Raw genomic sequence first — 17,680 nt, 5'->3', positions numbered from 1 at the left:
AACAGTTTTCCTGTAAACAAGCCTCATGTTGGGAGCGCTTGGTTACGTTAACCTTTGCCCTGAGTAGCTATAAAGAATGAAGTCACTGTATTCTATTGTTATGTTGAATTGGTTAGACCCAACGTTACATTTTGTAACCCTAACGTCACCAGTTTGTCAACTAATTTAAAGCGAATCCCACTTTATTGAGTGTATGAGAGTTGAGTTATGTGTGCGAGAGTGAGTCAAGTAAAGTCACAGCCTGACCGGACAGAAACGTTAATCTTTGCTCTTTGGGTTAACGTGTTATAGATCTTTGTGCTTTCATCTTTATTTCCCAGTATAGCGTTATGATGGTGAAACGGGAATTCATCAGTAAACAGGTAAAAGTAAACTTAATCTTAGGGTTAAAGTAGATTAATAAACAACTTTTTAGGTTATGGTTTTCCTAACTTACCCAAAAAGTGTAAGTTATCTGATCAGTTGAGATCGAGGAGGCGGGAATTAATGTCAATAACTGAAAAGTAAGTAAGAGAAATATAAATATTTGGGAAAATATCAAAAAAGAACATATAGATAACATTTTCTATTAAAAAATACAAATAGACAGAAAATGTTTAATGGTAATAATTATGTTAAAAAATTCATATATCATAATAATCATTCATATAATTATTTTGGAATATCTTATAAAATCCATCTGGTCCCATATGGACTCCCATACAGCGTGTCCCTGCAGAGTATTGTATGCCCACCACCTGAAAGCTTAAGTGAGCTGAATTTTTAAGTAGGGAACTCATCTTCCGTTTTCCCCCCACAGGACTTGAATGCAGCACAAAACAGCCCGAGTAGGAGAGAGAGAGAGAGAGAGAGAGAGAGAGAGAGAGAGAGAGAGAGAGAGAGAGAGAGAGAGAGAGAGAGAGAGCAGCAACAGCACAGATGAGCCCCTATGAACAGCACAGCAGTCGGGTCCTCTTTCAAACCAACACACACACACACACTCTGACACACACTGCGCTCGACATCCCACACACACAAATGCCAGGACACTCACACACATGCAATCCAATAACGAGAGCACCGTCAGTCGGAGCTGCCTGCCGCTGCCGGTGGCAGCCCTCAACGCTTCTCCGAGACACAAAGCTGGGAGCCCGCTGTGAGAGGAGCTCCTGCTGCCTTTCTAGCACAAAAGAGGGGAGCCAGAGACTTCACTTGGGAGGCGGTAGATAATTCAGCAGCAGTGCTGGGAGGAGAACAGACCAGAGAGGGAGGGAAGGTGAGTGAATGCAGTCCAGTCCAGCTGCTGTAGCTGCCACTGCTGCTGCTGGAAGAGGAAGAGGAAGAGGAAGAGGAAGAGGAGGAGGAGGAAGCTCAGTGCCTGGAGGAGCAACGTTATCCAGCACAGACCCACAGTCAGCGCAGACGGCCAGCAGCGATCAGAGCACCTCCAGGCTTGCAGATGTGGAAGGAGCGCGGTGCAAGTTCTAGTCCTGGGTGAGCAAACTTCACACACACACACACACACACACACACACACACACACAGTCATCTGGTGGTCCACTTGATGTGCTGTCTGACACTTTGACACAACCAAAGAGATCCTGCACATGGGGTTAATCTTGCCTCTGTCTTCCCTCTCATCCAGATCTCAGTGGTCAAGGCTCACTTCAGCCGATGACCCGATGAGCGTAACATTCACCCTGTGATCATCGTGACACTAGTTTACCCCCTCTCAGCCTCCTCTCACACTGTCATGGTGCAGTCCCGGCTGATCGATTTGCTCTCTAACTCAAATGGACATCGGGTCTCATTATCTCACGCCGCCTGTGCTTCTTTTTTTTCCTCTATTGTCATCCTTGAGATTTTTTTTGCATCCATGCAGGCACAGCCTCCCTGTGCGCGCGTGTGCCTTTGGTTACCAGCTCTCAATTAGGTTTTAATGATCTGAACGTGGGGCAGAAAGGGAGAAAGGCAGCCTTTGATCGATCCCTGCAGTCCTCTCAGTGTGAGAGTGTCGTCGGCTTGACACATCTAAGCCTGTGTTTGCTCAGCCCGCTCCCATCTCTGTGTGGCTCTGTTCGGTTCTCTGTTCAGCGTTGTTATGAAGAAGGTCTGGATAAGCTTTTGCTTTAATCTCGTTCTTTGTTTGTCAAGTATTACAGTTCAGCACTGTCCCGGCAATTCCTGCATACATTAGCCTACATACGTTACAAAAAACATGTACGTAAATTATGATTGTGATCGTGCAACTGTCTTTCTGTTTCCAAGACAATTGAACATAGAAAATACAATCGCTTTGCATTTTATGATGGCCACATTTATTTCCTTATTGATTTTTGGGGGCAGTGTTAGAAAGTTGACAGAAGGGAAGTGACAGGAAATTAGGGGAGAGATTAATGGGGAGTGACATGCAACAAAGGTCCCTGGCAGGATGTGACCCGGGGTCATCACAATTCGTAAAAACCGTCAACTACCAGGAAACCCCTCAATGCATGTTGTGCTACATTCTTGCTAATGTACATCTTTGCATCGGAATAAGACAAGTTGTTATTCACACTGCTTCTCCTTGAAGCAAAATAAGATGTACCAAACCTCTTTACCCAAAATGAAACCAACAGAGCGCTGCTTTCGCCTTCACGTTATTCTAGGCTACATTGCTAATTAATACATTTTTGCATCAAAGAAAGAAGAAAGTTTCCTATTCACAGTGCATCTCTGAGAAGCAAAATAAAATGTACCGAAACGTTTTACCCAAAATTAAATCAGCAGAGCACTGCTTTCACTTTCCGGTTGTTCAATCCTGCTAATTACAAAAAAATCTTTGCATCAAAATAAGATTTTCAAAAAAGTTCTTCACTTGAATTCAGTGCATTTTTTTGAATACAACACAGCAGACGGGCGAAACGAGTAATATACGGTTTTTGTATTACTCTGTTACTCTGGACCGCAGCTGCAACATTCAGGAAAGTGTTTCCCAGCGGCATGGCAGCCAAAACACGTCGACCGCCCCCTGGTGAGTTATTTCAAGCAGCGCTTGATGCGTTTTCTATGAGCTGAGCACACATTTTAAATCAATATCGCAAGTTCATCATGTTCATTTAATTGTGGGAAGCCGAAAACAATGTTCATCTTTAATATTTGATTCATTGTGCAGCCCTCTCAGAGATTGTTTTTACTCGTGTCACTTGCCTCTCCAATCAGTTGGAGTCTCCCTCCAACTGATTGGTTCGTGCGAGAACCAATCACAGCAATGCAGAAATCCACATACCCGCTGAATTGTGCATCTTTAAATGTTTTATTGCCGTGTACATTAATGTAATTAAAACCCTAACACTGTGTTGAGGCATTAGCTGTTTTTTTTCTTTTACCATCCAATTAAACGTCTTGGACTTTAATCCAGTGAGAGGTTTAGGTAAAATGTTGGTGTGCGCACCTCACTGGGTCTGGATCTAGATCTAGATTTTGGGCAGATGTTGCTCAGGAGGTAGAGCGGGTCGTCCTGTTTGCCCTATTAAAGTGTTCTTGAGCAACTGACTCCCAAACTGTTTGTGCTTGTCTACGTGGCCGCCGTTATGTATGAAATAATGAAAAGCACATTGTAAATTGTTTTCCAGTTAATCTTTAATTAGCATTTTTGTCTCTTGAAATGTAGATTAAACTTGAACTTGTCGTTGTCGTCTCTTGGATTCCAACCTGCTTGTCGAGAGCCACGGTAACTGCTTCTGTCTACAAAATTTACGAGAAAACCGGCGTTGAAGTCAATGCAATTATACAAGAGCACTTAATAGCACCCGGGGTGCCACTTAGCCTCCCAATCTGACAGATTTATGTGTCATTAATGAAATGTCTGCTGATGGGTCTGTGTGGCCCTCAGAGTGCGTTGTTCAATCAGGCCTGTTAGCCTTGTCCATTACTACTCCTACACTTACCTTCTCGTTTCGATGCTTCCTGCTGCACATAAAGCTGTCAGCTGTGCTCAATAGTGACATTACCTCAGCTCAGCACTGCCAATGCCAAGCCTTATTGTTTTCAACTCTGGTGTGTGTTTATGAGGGCAGTAAAGCGGAGATGCAGCCGCTGTCAGCAGGACGAGGGCAGTGATGCTCTTACGGAAAGGGCAGCGCGGGACATTCGGGGGGTGGGGGGGGGGGGGGGGGGGGGGGCAGGAAGGAGGAAAAGGAGTGTGAGCGGCTGTCAAACACGTTAAGACGTCCAGCTGGAAGGATCACGGGGGCCGTGTACGCTGGCCGTCCTCCCACGGACGACAGTAATGCCATTATAAACGTTCAGGCTGTAACCTTAATGCAGAGCTTAGTGAATATTTGGGCCTTACAAGTATTTTATTTCCAAACATGATTGCTTCATTTGGCATTTCGTGCCGATAAGAGGCTGGCTGACCTGGTTACCCTAGAGCAGTGGTTTGTTGACCTTTTTTTTTTTCTTCGTCAGACAAAAGCCTCTTGTACCGACACCACTCGTTATGCGCGGAATGTGTTCACGGATGAAGGTTTCATTGAAATATCGGTATTTCAACTATTTATTCATTACTTTCAGCTACCTTCGTTTTCTCGTTCTCCGAATTATAGCGCGTGGCGTCCAGATGTTTTCAGCTGACTCAAAATATGGATGTATACTTTTTAAATCACATCATAATTTCGATTAAATCAAATTAGTTGAGCTGCTCTAAAATCTCACCACGTAACCTCTGGCAAATGGAGAAGTAGACCCTGTGGTATAAGAATCCCTCATTGGCAGTCGCTGCCTTAGAGAACGATTAGCAGCGTGACATTAAAATCGGCCGTAAAAGACATTTAGGATTACTTAGTGAAATTAGACTGAAGTATGTTTTTCCAGGGCTTTAAATTTAGAGTCAACGATTCTGGAGGAAGAATGTTAGTATTTCAATAACTACCCCCCTCCAGATGTACCGTCTCTCCTTATACATCCGTGGCCTTTCCTCTGTCCTGTGCACGAGCAGGAACTGTTGCTGATTGGCTGGAATAGAGTTTGTTTGTTTTTCCATTTCCAGAACCGGGGCTGCGTATGACGTTTCCTTTTCAACGCACACACAGAACTTACAGCTGTGAGGAGATATTCGCTGATTTTAGCAACAAGTGTGTAGAATTATAATCGCTGACTGCACATTTTAAGCAGCGCCTAATGTAAGAACGTCTTCAAAATCCTGCTGTTGACGTGTGACAAATGTAGGCTCCATTAGTGCCATTTATTTAAATGACACTAATGGAGCCTCTAAGTAGAGCTTTTGTTATGTTTTTTTGAAACCAACAGGATCAAAGCAACACGTCGACCCAGTACAACATGGCAGACTAATGAAAGTGCCCTGGTGTTGAGGAGGCCGTTTATCTTCCTCTGAATGTGTTTTTGAAAATAATGCAATTATTCCCCCAGTTCCCCCTCAGAAAATGTACGTCTGTCATTCAAAACTGTATTATCTTACATACATTTCTAGTTGCGGAGTCTATTTATAGATTTTACGGCAGATTAGACGCGCTGCCATGGTGCTACAGTATCATCCAGCTCTTATCCAGGCTCTGACTTTTTACCTAAACTAGGACGTCTGTCTTACACTTTTGTAATCTACCTCTGAAAGCTTTTTACCCGGTTCACTCTTCCTCGACGCTTCGTAGAAGTCTTATCTGAACTAAATTGGCTCATTTAAGCCGATGATAGGTCCCGTGTGACTTTACTGGATGCTGCATATTTGATGTTTTCTGAGGTCTCTGGATGGAAGAATGAGCGGTGAGATGGCCGTAGCGTTACATAAGCACTAAAAGGGAAGCCAAGGAGTCCCATGAGTGTAAGTCGGCAGTGGTTACTACTCTACATCTTTTGCTTCTCGCATTAAGTCATTTTCTTTTACCCAATACGCCTCAGGAGTTGGTGGTTTTTAACAATGTGAACGGAGGCGGTCCTTGTTATGTGCATTTACACTTAAGCCTGCTGAAAGATCACTAATTACAGGCTTTGGTGCGAGCGAGCTGATATTTGAAGTCATGTAACACAGAGCATCTTCAACACTGAGCTATGGGATAAAGTGGGTATTTGGGCAGTTTATATACTTGTCGCTCTCTCCGGCTCATTTCATTTTATGTATTTTTACTGCTGCTGGCAGCATGAAGAGCTGCGACCGTCCAGCCGTGAAACAATATTCTCCAGTATGGATCGACCATCTCGACCGAGAGAAAATGGGAGTTCAAGGCTCTTTGCCTGTGCCCTCTTCAGGAAGGTACCATCCTTACCAGTCCAAAGATCACACACTGCGTCGCTTTGTTAGTGCTGGCACATGAAGTGGGCTGCAGTTTCTCATGAATAATCTCCTTCAATCAACACCCACACGGCAAGACAGCGGAATATCCAACTTCTCCTTCTCCGGGGTTCACGTCAGACGCACGACTCTACTGTTGCACATCGGCTCTGTTCACTTCTCTGTTTTTGTGCCTCCTCGTCTCCTCTCTCCTGACTGTGACCCAGAAATCGATCTCAGCGCGCCATCTTTAAGCGTGTCTCAATTCCTAAAAAGGAGAGGAGGCCTGTGACATGAACATCATATTTAATAGACGTCGCTTTAAAATTCCTGCTCTGAAGCTCGGCTGTCTCATCTTGTTAAATGCCTGTTGTCTTGGACTCCTCTCTCCTTTTGCCTCTTCCTTGCCTCCTCCGGTCACATCTCAGGAAGGAGGGACTGAGATCCGAGGAGAGGAGGCGAAGAAAGGAATCGAGGATTCACAAACTGAGGAAATAGGAAGAGCGCCATGGTTAGTGTTACACTCATAACCGTGTCCCCGAAAACACAACAGAAGGTTGGAACAAAATAATTCAGAGACAGGGGACATGAAGGCACTTCAATGTTACACATAAATCTTCAATGTTACACATAAATAATGACACTTATATAAATAATACTTAAAGTGCTGGAAAGGAAATGATAATTGAATTCTGCACAGTCCAAATTTTACAATGAGAATTATACATCTAAAACACACAACATAAATGAGTAAGATCAACTAAACCAAAGATGTATTATGTATAGAAATAGTGACAGTTAAAGAATACTGAGATTTAAAAGATTTATTCTTTTCTTAATACTTTTTGAGTCTAGTTTTAGAATGATTCATGTTTCCAAATACATAATATGTGACTCTGTCATTATAGTGCTTATTTAAAGAGCAATTGTAAATTAATTAAAATATCTCTAATGCACAAACTGTCCTCAAACAAAGATGTTCATGACTCAGTAAACCTACAGGGAAACGTCTAACCTTTCCCTGTAAGCTAGAGGAGGCAGATAACCAGAACAAAGGGCCTTCGTACTGCAGTGTATTCGTTACATGCAGCCCCATTAGCTCATGTGAACCCTGCAGCGTCCAGCACTATCTTCACTAACACACCTGTACCACAACAACACTTGATTCTTAACAAAGTCGTCCCCAGTCAAAAGCATTGCAGCTGCATCAGCGAATCAATACAGTATGATTCAATTGGATTTAACCTTACCTCCCTTCAGAGTGAACAGTGAACACTGAAAGGTTGTTTTCATCCTCTCAACAACATCCTCGGAGCTATTTGTCTGCTTCTCCTCGAGACAGTTCTGAAAAATGTGTTGCTGCTTCAAATGAACAGCTACCCAGACTGCGACAGCTGCTGAGCTTATTAAGATGTTGAGATGTTTGTTTTAAAACATTCATTTCACCCTTAACTCTCGCACCATTAACTTCATTTAGAGTTTGTCAAAAGTATAGTCCATATTTTCAAAAGAATATCACTTGCGGATAAAAGCGTCAATTTAAAAGGAACTTTCAAGCACTAAAAAAAAAAAAAAAAAAAAAAAAGTTCTACTTAAAGTGATGGATTCCAGAGATATTATACTCACTATGGTTCCTTCCAGCTCTGTTATTAACCACACTTGTAGCAGCTGAGCCAGGCAGACATGTCTCATTGTGTTTTTTGAGCCACTGTGAAGGACCAGCTGTGTCCTGTGGGTTAACTCAAGTTACACACATCTTTCATACCATCTCTCCATGGGACCTGCATGCGAGATGGCTCTTTAATCAGCTCTCTTCAATTATGTAATTACAAGATTGGATTAACTCATGACATGCGGTGTGTTTTTGTTGCGCGGGCTGACTCCAATTCTTCTTTTTCCTCAACACTGAAACGTCTCATGCCCTTTGTTGACATTTGGACAAAAAACATCCTGTGATTGGAAATCTAATTAAATCCAGACGCTTATTGCTGCACACACACACACACACACACACACACACACACACACACACACACACACACACACGCACACACCTCACATCATCAGCCTCTCCCAATTTAATCTAGCTTTACTTGGTTGATCAAAAGTAGCATTTTCTTCTTTCATAAAGTCACCTCTGTCCCGAAAACCTGCTAATGACTCTGACTTAAATGTGAACTTTCCGTGTTGTGGTCAGATGCACTTAACACTGCGCAAAGGTATTAAGCACATGATTAATTAATCATTCCTCTAATGGGTCCTGTCGTGCTGAACAGTTAACAGCGTGTTCGACTCAGCTGACGCATTCAGTCGGACGTTTGTGGGGTGATGATGACGATGCATCTACATCAAGATTAGTGTGATCGCTTGTGCAAAAATAACCTCTTGTGTGTTTTGTTTGTGGAGCTCTCTCATGTATCGTCTCCTTCCCTCTCTCTCTTTAGCTAAATGAGTCTTTGAACCCAGTGAACCTATTCTGAATATCCCAGTGAGCCGTTGGTATAAATGAAGATTAAAGAGTCATGCCTCTTTGCATCTTCATATCAGCCCGTCATATCATCTCTCTGCTCGTTGGATCACACTGCCAGAACTAAAGCCCACTTTTATCTTCTTTTCAGCCGCTGAACATAAATCAGATAATCAGCTGATCAAATCACTTTCCTGAAGTGGAGACTCGTAGAACTCGGGGATGAGAGTGAACTGCTCAGTCAGGCCGTTCTTTCCGTTTGACTTCGCTTGATCTGCTCCCTCTGTGGCTTCATGAGCTGCTCTTTGGTTCTTTGTTCTTTTTCAAGCTTGCATGCGGGTTTGGTTGCTTGCTTCCATCCTGGAAGAAGAGAAGCATGAAACCGGAGCGTTAAGAGCTCCGATTTAACTGACTTAATGTCAGTCCAAGTCAATGACCTATCCAGTAGTTCACCACTTTGTGAAATACCACTATTTGTGATCTGGAGGAGAGCTGGATGAGAAGCTCAACACCACTCTCGTATGGTAAATATGTGGCTACTAGCAGCTGGTTAGCTTAGCTTAGCACAAAGACTGGAAATGGGAAAACAGATTGCCTGGCTCTGTCCACAAAAGTAACAAAATCCGCCCACCAGCGCCTCTACAGCGCACTAATAAACACATTGTATCCTGCTTGTTTAAGACGTGCAAAAAAAACAAAGTGTGAAAAGGAAAGTTTGCTGTTTATCGGTTTATGTTCTGGACTTTTTTCTTGTATTAGTCACACATGTTCAGGCTGCTGTTGCACAGAAATGTTTGGAATTTGGGGAAACAAATTCTCTGCAACACCAGCTGACAGGCTGACACGTAGCTAATTTGCATCATAATTTGAAATGTTTAGGGATTACATTTTATTCCCCCTTAATACGAGTCTTAATGATGTGGAGGTCCCACTGAGGTGAGGAATGCACTGTTGTACTCTGTTCATTAGTGCCTTTGAGCTTGTAACTTAAAGGCGTTAAGACCATCTGTCAGCTGACGAAAGGTGTGACATGATACCTCATTATGGGGATGTTAACTTGAGCTGGGTCGCCTTTTTCAAGTGACCTTTTAGTTTGACGAGAAACAAAAGTGTTTCCACTCTGGATATTTTGTGAACACGTTGAACTCGGCAGTTGTGGATACTGATTAAAATTAAAGATGATGCCTGTAATGATTTCAGTTAGAGAGAATTAATACCTTATTAATACCAGCCCCCCTTTGAAAAAAGCGCTTGAATGATAAGATGACAAGCTAATGAAGGAAATCGGATCAAATCAAGTCTAAAGTTTTACGCTCGGGGACTCGAGACTTGACTTCGACTTGCAAAAAATGGCTTTTGAGCATCTCTGGGTTTGAGAGGTTAGAGGGGTTTGTCAAATTTCAGTAGATTTTGAGCCGTCATTAGTTGGAGACCACAAGCTCTTAGGTATACAATACGGTTTTACTCTTAACTAGTAATGAAAAACAGATTAGGCTTCTTATTGCATGCCGAATAATGACAGCAATATTTTCCTGTTTCCATGACTAATGCTATACTCCATATTATATACATTTTTAAGGGCAAAATACAGTTTTCATTGTGTTGGTTTTTCATATTTAAAGTAACCGTGTACCGAATATCTAATCAGTGCTGATACTGTTTGCTAATAGATACAGCGCATATTTTTGAATTCCTTAGATACAGCTATGCTGTTTTCTAAGCAGACCGGATGGCATGCAGCTGATAATAGAACGCTCATTACAACCAAAAAGAAACTTGTCTTGGACTTGCAAAAAAATTGCTTGTGAGCATCTCTGGCACGCACCAAGTGAGAAGTGAGTCAGTCTCTTCATGCAGCCCCAGAGAGAGAAGGGAGGGAGAAACATATTTGAAGACAAAAGCCTTTTTCCAGCTTCTCGTTTGAAAAGGATGTCAAAGCCTGGAAGAAAATATCTCCCTTGCTTTGTTTCTCCATCATTTGAACTAATAAATCTGCAGCTGTATGTGCGTCCATGTGCAACTGTGACAGATGGGTTTGATGAGATTGTGCTTAACAGACCTCTTCCTCCCTCGTCTTCTTCCTCTTGTATTCTCCTCTCTCTCTCTCTCTCTCTCTCTCTCTCTCTCTCTCTCTCTCTCTGTAGGAACACAGGGTTTTGGTTTGCCTGTCGGAGGTGTTTCATCAGAGGTAGTCTGCTCTGCTGAGGATCTTTTCTTTGAGCTGACTCCCAGCTGTGGCCAGTTTTTATTCTGTTGTTCTGGGCATTATGGAGGCTACGCTCTGCTCGTGAAATAACTGTGAGCACACTCTGCGTGCTTGGCCCATTTCTATCTGCGGAGGCGGGTTGCATACTGTTTCTGAGGCGTATAGGGTAATCCTTGTCTGCATGGATCACCATCTGTGGATCTTCAGTCTGTGTCTATGAATACCTCTTTGCACATGTGCATAGATACGTCTGTGTCTTTTCAATGCCCTCCTGTCACATTCCCTCAGTTTGACTGGTCTGCTCTCTGATCTCTGCTGTTCGCCACTTTGAGGTGAAGAAAACAAGTTGCTCCTGGACATCAGGGTTATGAATTTCTCGTGGGAGCCAGTAGCGACGCAGTGAGATGGTGTTGCATGGCGCTGACACCCCTCTCGTCTTCGCTAGCCTGTCATAGGTTCGGGATAAATTATTCATCCTTTTTTGCTTTTTTCTTAGAAAAACATTGATCATCCTACCCGCATGACAGTCGGCCTGCAGTGCGCTGTCAGAACCTACCTCGTCTCTTTCAAAGACCACTCTGCCTGCTTTCCTCTCCCTCTGTCCCGTAGAGTACTCCCATAGCTTTCTCTCAAAGAATTTTAGCTTTGTACCCTCCCACTGCCTCTCGCTTTTGTCTCCAGTGAAACGTCTCATCAGAACCACTTTCAATGGATCTCTCGACTGTCTCGGTGTCTGGAAGGCTGCGTGCGCGTCAAGAGTAAACAGTTCTCAAAAGAGGCTGTGAATAATTTGTATGTCAGGATGTAGCTGCGGTTGTGCCTGTTTGCATGGACGAGGCTTTTTCTTTTGGTGCGGTGCACTGTGTGTTTCTGACTCTATCCAGCGTTGCTGTTTCATCCCAGTACATCCGATGCTGAGTTCCTGTGTGATGTCAGAACAGATCTATGTTTAATGCGCCGGCTGGGCCCAATTACTCTGTGCCCATGGCTTTACCTAGAGACTTTAAAGAGGCCCCTTCGCATGCCAGATAGCCATGATGTCGTAATCCTTGGTGAGATGGCGTGGCACGGCGAGCCCCCCCTTTATTAAGGACACAGATTGCTCATCCCGTACTCTGGTATCGCGGACATTTGCGGTTCGCTTCGGGGGTGAATTTGCCCCTGAAGAGTTATTTAAGGTCTCTGTCGCGGTTTCTCTTTTCATTTCAGAGAATTAGAGGTTCTGTGTGAAGAGCAGAGGCAGCATCAACACCCCTCCTCTTTGGTGCCTCTTCATCCCTCACTTCCTCCTGGAGTCCTTTAGGGAGAGCAGCTGAGTCACTCTCTCTCCTCCCTCTCTTCATCCTCAATCTGCTCTTGCTCCTCCTTCCTCCACCTTCCTTCTGTTTTCTCTCACTAAGCCTTCATCAAAGGAGTCGACAACCTGTGTCATTTGCCAAGGTTCACTTTTATCTCCCTGCAGAGCATAAGCTGAGAGGGTGTACGTCAAATTTAGCATTTAGCTGCATTTATGTGTGCATGTTTGTGATTTTTACTGTCAGTTTTCCTGTCCTCTATTAGGCGCTCCTATTAGTCAGAGTTGTAGCACGGACAGCAGCAGCAGCTCACTCTTTGATGGAATCTTTCTTGAGTTGAGATTTAGAGAGAGAGACGAGAGAGTGCGGCTGTCAACCACCCATCTGACGACATGCACACACACACACACACACACACACACACACACACACACACACACACACACACACACACACACACACACACACACACACACACACACGGTTCCAGTCTATGTTCCTCTGAAGTGCCTCACTTTTGACAAATCCATTTCAAAGGCTCTCCTCCTTCCATGGCTCTGTCAGGATGTATAATCCCTCATCACCTTCCCTAAACCATCTCACATCTCAGCCTTCTGTTTTCATGTCATTCTGCTAAAAGAAAATCTCTCTGTTCTTCTTTTGCTCCTATTTTCAATTTCATTTTGCACAGCCACCTACTTTCTTTTGTCTAATAAATGTTTGAAGGCATGCCGCTTCTCTTTCGTCTCACTTTTCTTTCTTTTTTTTTCATGGTCAGCATCTTGATACATGCTGTTCTTCTCTGCCACCTCTTCCTCTCTTCGGACTCTTGACTTCTTATAACAAACGGGGCTCGTTGTTGCATTAGCTAATCTCTCAGAAGACGTGGCACAGATGCAGGACTACCTCTTCTGCTTCAGCTCATGGCTATAAGCAGACATCCCCTCGTTATTTAACCGCCACACAAAAAAAAAGGAAAATGGGGAAGCGCGGATACATTTGTGATTTAACAAATGAATGATTATCCCCGCAGATTTCGAGCAGCCATTTCTGTGAATTGCGGAGCGCTGAATGTGATACTGATGTTTGAAGATTAATCAACAATTAGCTGCTGTGATGTGCCACGAGACTCTTTCTGTGTCTCTGCCTGTGCCGTGAGAGCAGATCCGGTGCCAGCATTGTTGCTCGAGATCCTATAATTACTTCAGAATTCTTCCCTTAATTAATACTCTTGGATAATTACGCCAGAATCCCAGACATCGCTGTTCTCACATTATCAGGCTCAGGGCGGAAAACATGCACATACACACGAGTGTGCAGACACACTGGGTGTATCGCCAGATTTGATTATTTACTGCCCTTTTATTTGATGTGAAGGCTGCTCAAAAGAAAGAGATTTCACTCCAGCTGTCAAAATTTCTTTCCTCACTAATGTTGTTTTTAGCCGTGGCTGTTTTGTGACAGTCAGCCGTCCTCGACTCAGAGCTCACCGTCTTGGCTGCAGCGTAGATTATAGCCGAGTGGAGGAGAGACGGGAAGTGGACCGGGCAGTGTGGCGGTTCCCAACGGCGACAGGATTAGAGGGTGGGACAGTGAAGTAGGCCATACTAACAGGCTGAGCTGAAATATGGACAACAGAACATAACATACACAGAGCTGGATGGCCCAGCACATTTCATCAGCATGTCATGAGGCTGTAATCCCAGGCCAGCCACTGTACTGGCTGTGGGTCAGACCGGGATAGTTGTCGGTCAGGGACACTTGTGGATATTGCTTTTTTTCCCCCCTTGATGCAGAATCACAAGACGTTGATCGTAGATGTGGAGCAAGATTGCTTTTTGTCAAAAATAAAATCCAATTTTAATGTTTAACGGCATTTTAGGAAGCAAAGATTTAAGACGTGAATCTAGAAATACAATCAATAAACACAATATGATCTTCCTTTTACATTTTATTTTTAGAACTTTGATTTATTTTGTTTGTATTCATTATAGAAATGCAAGAGAGACAGGAGAGAGGCATCTCTTTTTCACATGCAGAGGGGGTTTAATGAGACGAACTACATGAGGTGACGTGATACACACGAGCATTCCGGTTCCTCGCTTCTCAGTGAAAACGATGAGCCTGCGCTGCTCAGTCAGTGTAGAATGATGAAAACCAGAGGAGTTAAGGAGAGGTCAGGGATGCCAGCTAGCGTCATGTTACAGTTAGAAAGACACAGAAAAAGACGGCTGCAAATTTATGCCCATGAAGGCCTTTGATGCTTTATAGGTGACATACTGTATCTGTGTATTTTTTTTATCGAATACATTAAACAAACAAGATATAACATGTTAATTCGGGAGCTACTGGCAGGCAGTTTGTGTTACCTTTTAGACAGAGCCAAGCTAATTGTTTGCAGTTTTTGTGCTAAGCTAAGCTAACCGACTTCAACTTCTTATTTACCATACAGACATAAGCGTGGCGTCAATCTTCTCAGCTAAGCAAGAAAGCGAATTTCAAAAAAATATGAAAATATTCCTTTAAATCCTCTTCACCTCCACTGTTTGCCGCTCACCTTCAGGTCGCTCTGGTGTCATAACTTCAGGCGGCCAACATCCCGACAAACAAAGGCACCTCCGCGGTGTCCGGGATGTGTTGTCCCTAGACAAGCTGTGCGTGTTTCAGCGCTTCAGTGAACTTGGGCAGGCTGCTTGTGAACATGTGCGTTGAAGGTGAAAAAGAGTGTGCAGAGGCTTTTCACACACTTTTTTTTGTGTGTGTGTGTGTGTGTGTGAAGTCTTGATTCCTTTCATTAACTTGTGTTAACTTTAATAATGTCTGATCAGTTGAGCTTAGTGAGTGTGATCCGTCATCTTGTCTGTCATCATCAGTCGTCTCGGATGACTGTAGCTGTCCAAAACTGTCAGTATCGATCTGCTAAAGGGCTTCCTGTGTCCCATGAGTGAGTTACATTTCCAGCTGCAGTTATGCTTCAGATCTGCCTTGAAATACGATGAGTGAATGTTTCTTTGAATATGTCACAGATGCCGACTCTGCACTTCTTCTGAGCTTGATGGAGCATTTTAGCTTCTTTTAGCTCATAGATTTGTTTTGTTTTTCTGGCTCAAAATGTACTGATTAGATTAACCTTCATAGCACTGTATATGAATGCCCTAACAACCCACTGTATGCTAATAATGCTATTTACTCAGTGTCAAACAGCAGTCAGACCAAAGGGTATGTTTGTAAATGATCACTGACTGACAAGCTGTTGCACAGGAGACGCTACTTTGTGTTACACATATCGAAAGGAAAGATTTTCTTTCATCCACTTGAACCTACCCGTTCGTTAATTCATATACAAACTAAAATCTCTGTTTCTTCGTACAACAACGCTCTCAATTTAGTGTCATTTACGAACGCAGCGCCAGTGATTAGCTGGTGAACATGGTTTAACATTTGCAGTGGCAAACACTTTACTCAGGAGTTGGTGGAGAACAAAACAGAGCTAAAATAAGAGTAAATATTGGACTTACGTTCTTCAGGTGGAAACAAACTTGTTTGCTGTATCAACTTTAAAGGTGATGATGTGTCAGTGGTGTGTTCACAACTGGTTTTCACTGCCCTCAAATGGCTCAAAAACGTATTTGTCAGGTTCAAGCTTCAGCAGTTGTCCCAGTTTCTACCATATGGTTTAGTGAATGCAATCGCTAGAGGACTGAGTATTTTGTCTCCTTTGTGGTCATGCGGGTAAAAGCTTAAATGCCTCCAATTGGAGGAAGTGTAGGCCTGAGTTCTAAAAGTCTTTGCCAGCGATGCTTGGACGTTGTCTAATTAGGCTTTTGACAGTTCATGTTCGACTGACAGTAGCTCAGTCAGCTAATCCCTTGAACAGTGTGGATGGACAGCTGTAGGATCTAATATGATGTGAAATACGCGGACTCCCCAGCTATCGGCTATGTCTGTCTTACTGCTTATAACAAGTGCTGTTCTCACCTGGGACCTTCAGCAGAGGCTGATCTGCCTGATTCCATCAGCGCCTTTCAAAAACGTCTCTTCCTGGTTTATTACACGGACAGAACTTTCTCCACCTCACTGCTGTCGAGTGATGAATTATGAATAGATGCGAATCCAGCAGCAGCACCGCCGGCCAGGCCTGAGGATTACTTTCAATTTGCACACCGCTCCCCCTGCTGCCTCGCTGGCTCGCTCCGCTAGTCAGACTTCTTTCTCAAGGGACCTCAAGGGCAGTATTAGATTGCCGCCTGAAACTCTAACCCCCCGCCAATCATGTAAAAAGTTTGAGAAATGAATCTCTATGGACGCTCAACGCACTGTATATAGTTACACAATGAGCGCTCCGGTTGCTGGCCCTGCGTTTGACTCTACGTGAGTGGCATCGCTTCTTATGCGTAGATAGCATTCCTCACTTCCCCACTGGAAGGAGGAGGAAGGAGCAGTGCATGTGTGCCCCCTCTCAGATCCTCGTTGACTCCAGATAACCGGGTTGTAATTGGCCTGGTTGAGGAGCAGGCAGCAGGCGGTGAAAGGGAAGCAGAAAGGACAGGGATCCTTTTAATGAAGCCAATGAGAAGGACATGGAGAGCCTGCGGGCTTCAAGAAGGATTAGAGCAGGCTCCAGCAGATTTAGGCTTATGATGCTTCCACAAGTCTCTCAACCTTGAGGGGCTGGATAAAGGACAAGGAAAGTGTTGCAGAGTCAGAATATAAAATGGGAGTTTACATCTTTTACAGTGTGCGTGATGTGCAATGCTCTCTTTATCTCCCCCTCTGTTATACCTTGATCTTTAGCTGCTCTCCATCCAGAGATGTTGGTAAACAAAAGGATTCTTTCTAAAGGTCAATGTCCCCAAGACACTAACCTTTTAATACACAACTCGCACACATTCCCCTGCAGACTGAGGACAGTGTGTTTGTGTGTGTGTTTGAATTTGCATGCCTGTCTGTCTATTTCTGTATCTCTGTGCATTCATCCGTTGTCATGTGTAAATTGGAACACGTAAATCTGCGTGTGTGTCTGTGTGTGTCGGAAGATGCGATGTGTGAAGGAACGAAAGCGTGCAATGTGTGATTCGGGCCGAATATGGCCCGTCTCTGCCTCTCTGGAGTGCGAGAGTGACGGGTGAGTCGAGCCAGTTGGCATGGGAAGAGCCTGGGCTGAAGTGATGGCTGGTGACACGGCAGACTGGCCAGCCAGGCAGGAAATAGATGCCAGCGGAGATACTGATCACACTCACCTCCACCTCTTGATGACTTTGTCTTTCTGGTTGTTGTCTCTGTGCCATACATCTAAGTGAAAGCTGCAAAGTGCCTCTGTGATACCGATAAACAGCTGTAGTTGTGTATTTACAAGACAAATGAGGTCACATTCAAGACTCTTTTTTTTTAATTGGACTTAAAGTTGGCTGCTAAAGCCATAGCTGGTCATTTGAGCTTAAGGAAATGACTCTTATTAATCTTTGACA

The 17,680-nt window shown here is 43.8% G+C and overlaps 1 protein-coding gene across 1 annotated transcript in view; it reads left to right on the top strand.

The window, feature by feature from the left end:
• Nucleotides 1–944: 944 nt before the first annotated feature.
• Nucleotides 945–17,680, top strand: part of lingo3a (leucine rich repeat and Ig domain containing 3a) — a 35,820-nt gene continuing 19,084 nt past the window's right edge. The window contains exon 1 of the mRNA XM_068725993.1: nucleotides 945–1,473. The gene's annotated coding sequence lies outside the window, so the exon portion shown is untranslated. The remainder of the gene's footprint in view (nucleotides 1,474–17,680) is intronic.

Source organism: Cebidichthys violaceus, unplaced genomic scaffold, assembly GCF_023349555.1.
Source record: "Cebidichthys violaceus isolate CVI_PGR_0920_01 unplaced genomic scaffold, fCebVio1.0.p SCAF_37, whole genome shotgun sequence".
NCBI lineage: Eukaryota > Metazoa > Chordata > Actinopteri > Perciformes > Stichaeidae > Cebidichthys > Cebidichthys violaceus.
This window is presented reverse-complemented; position numbering and strand designations above follow the sequence as displayed.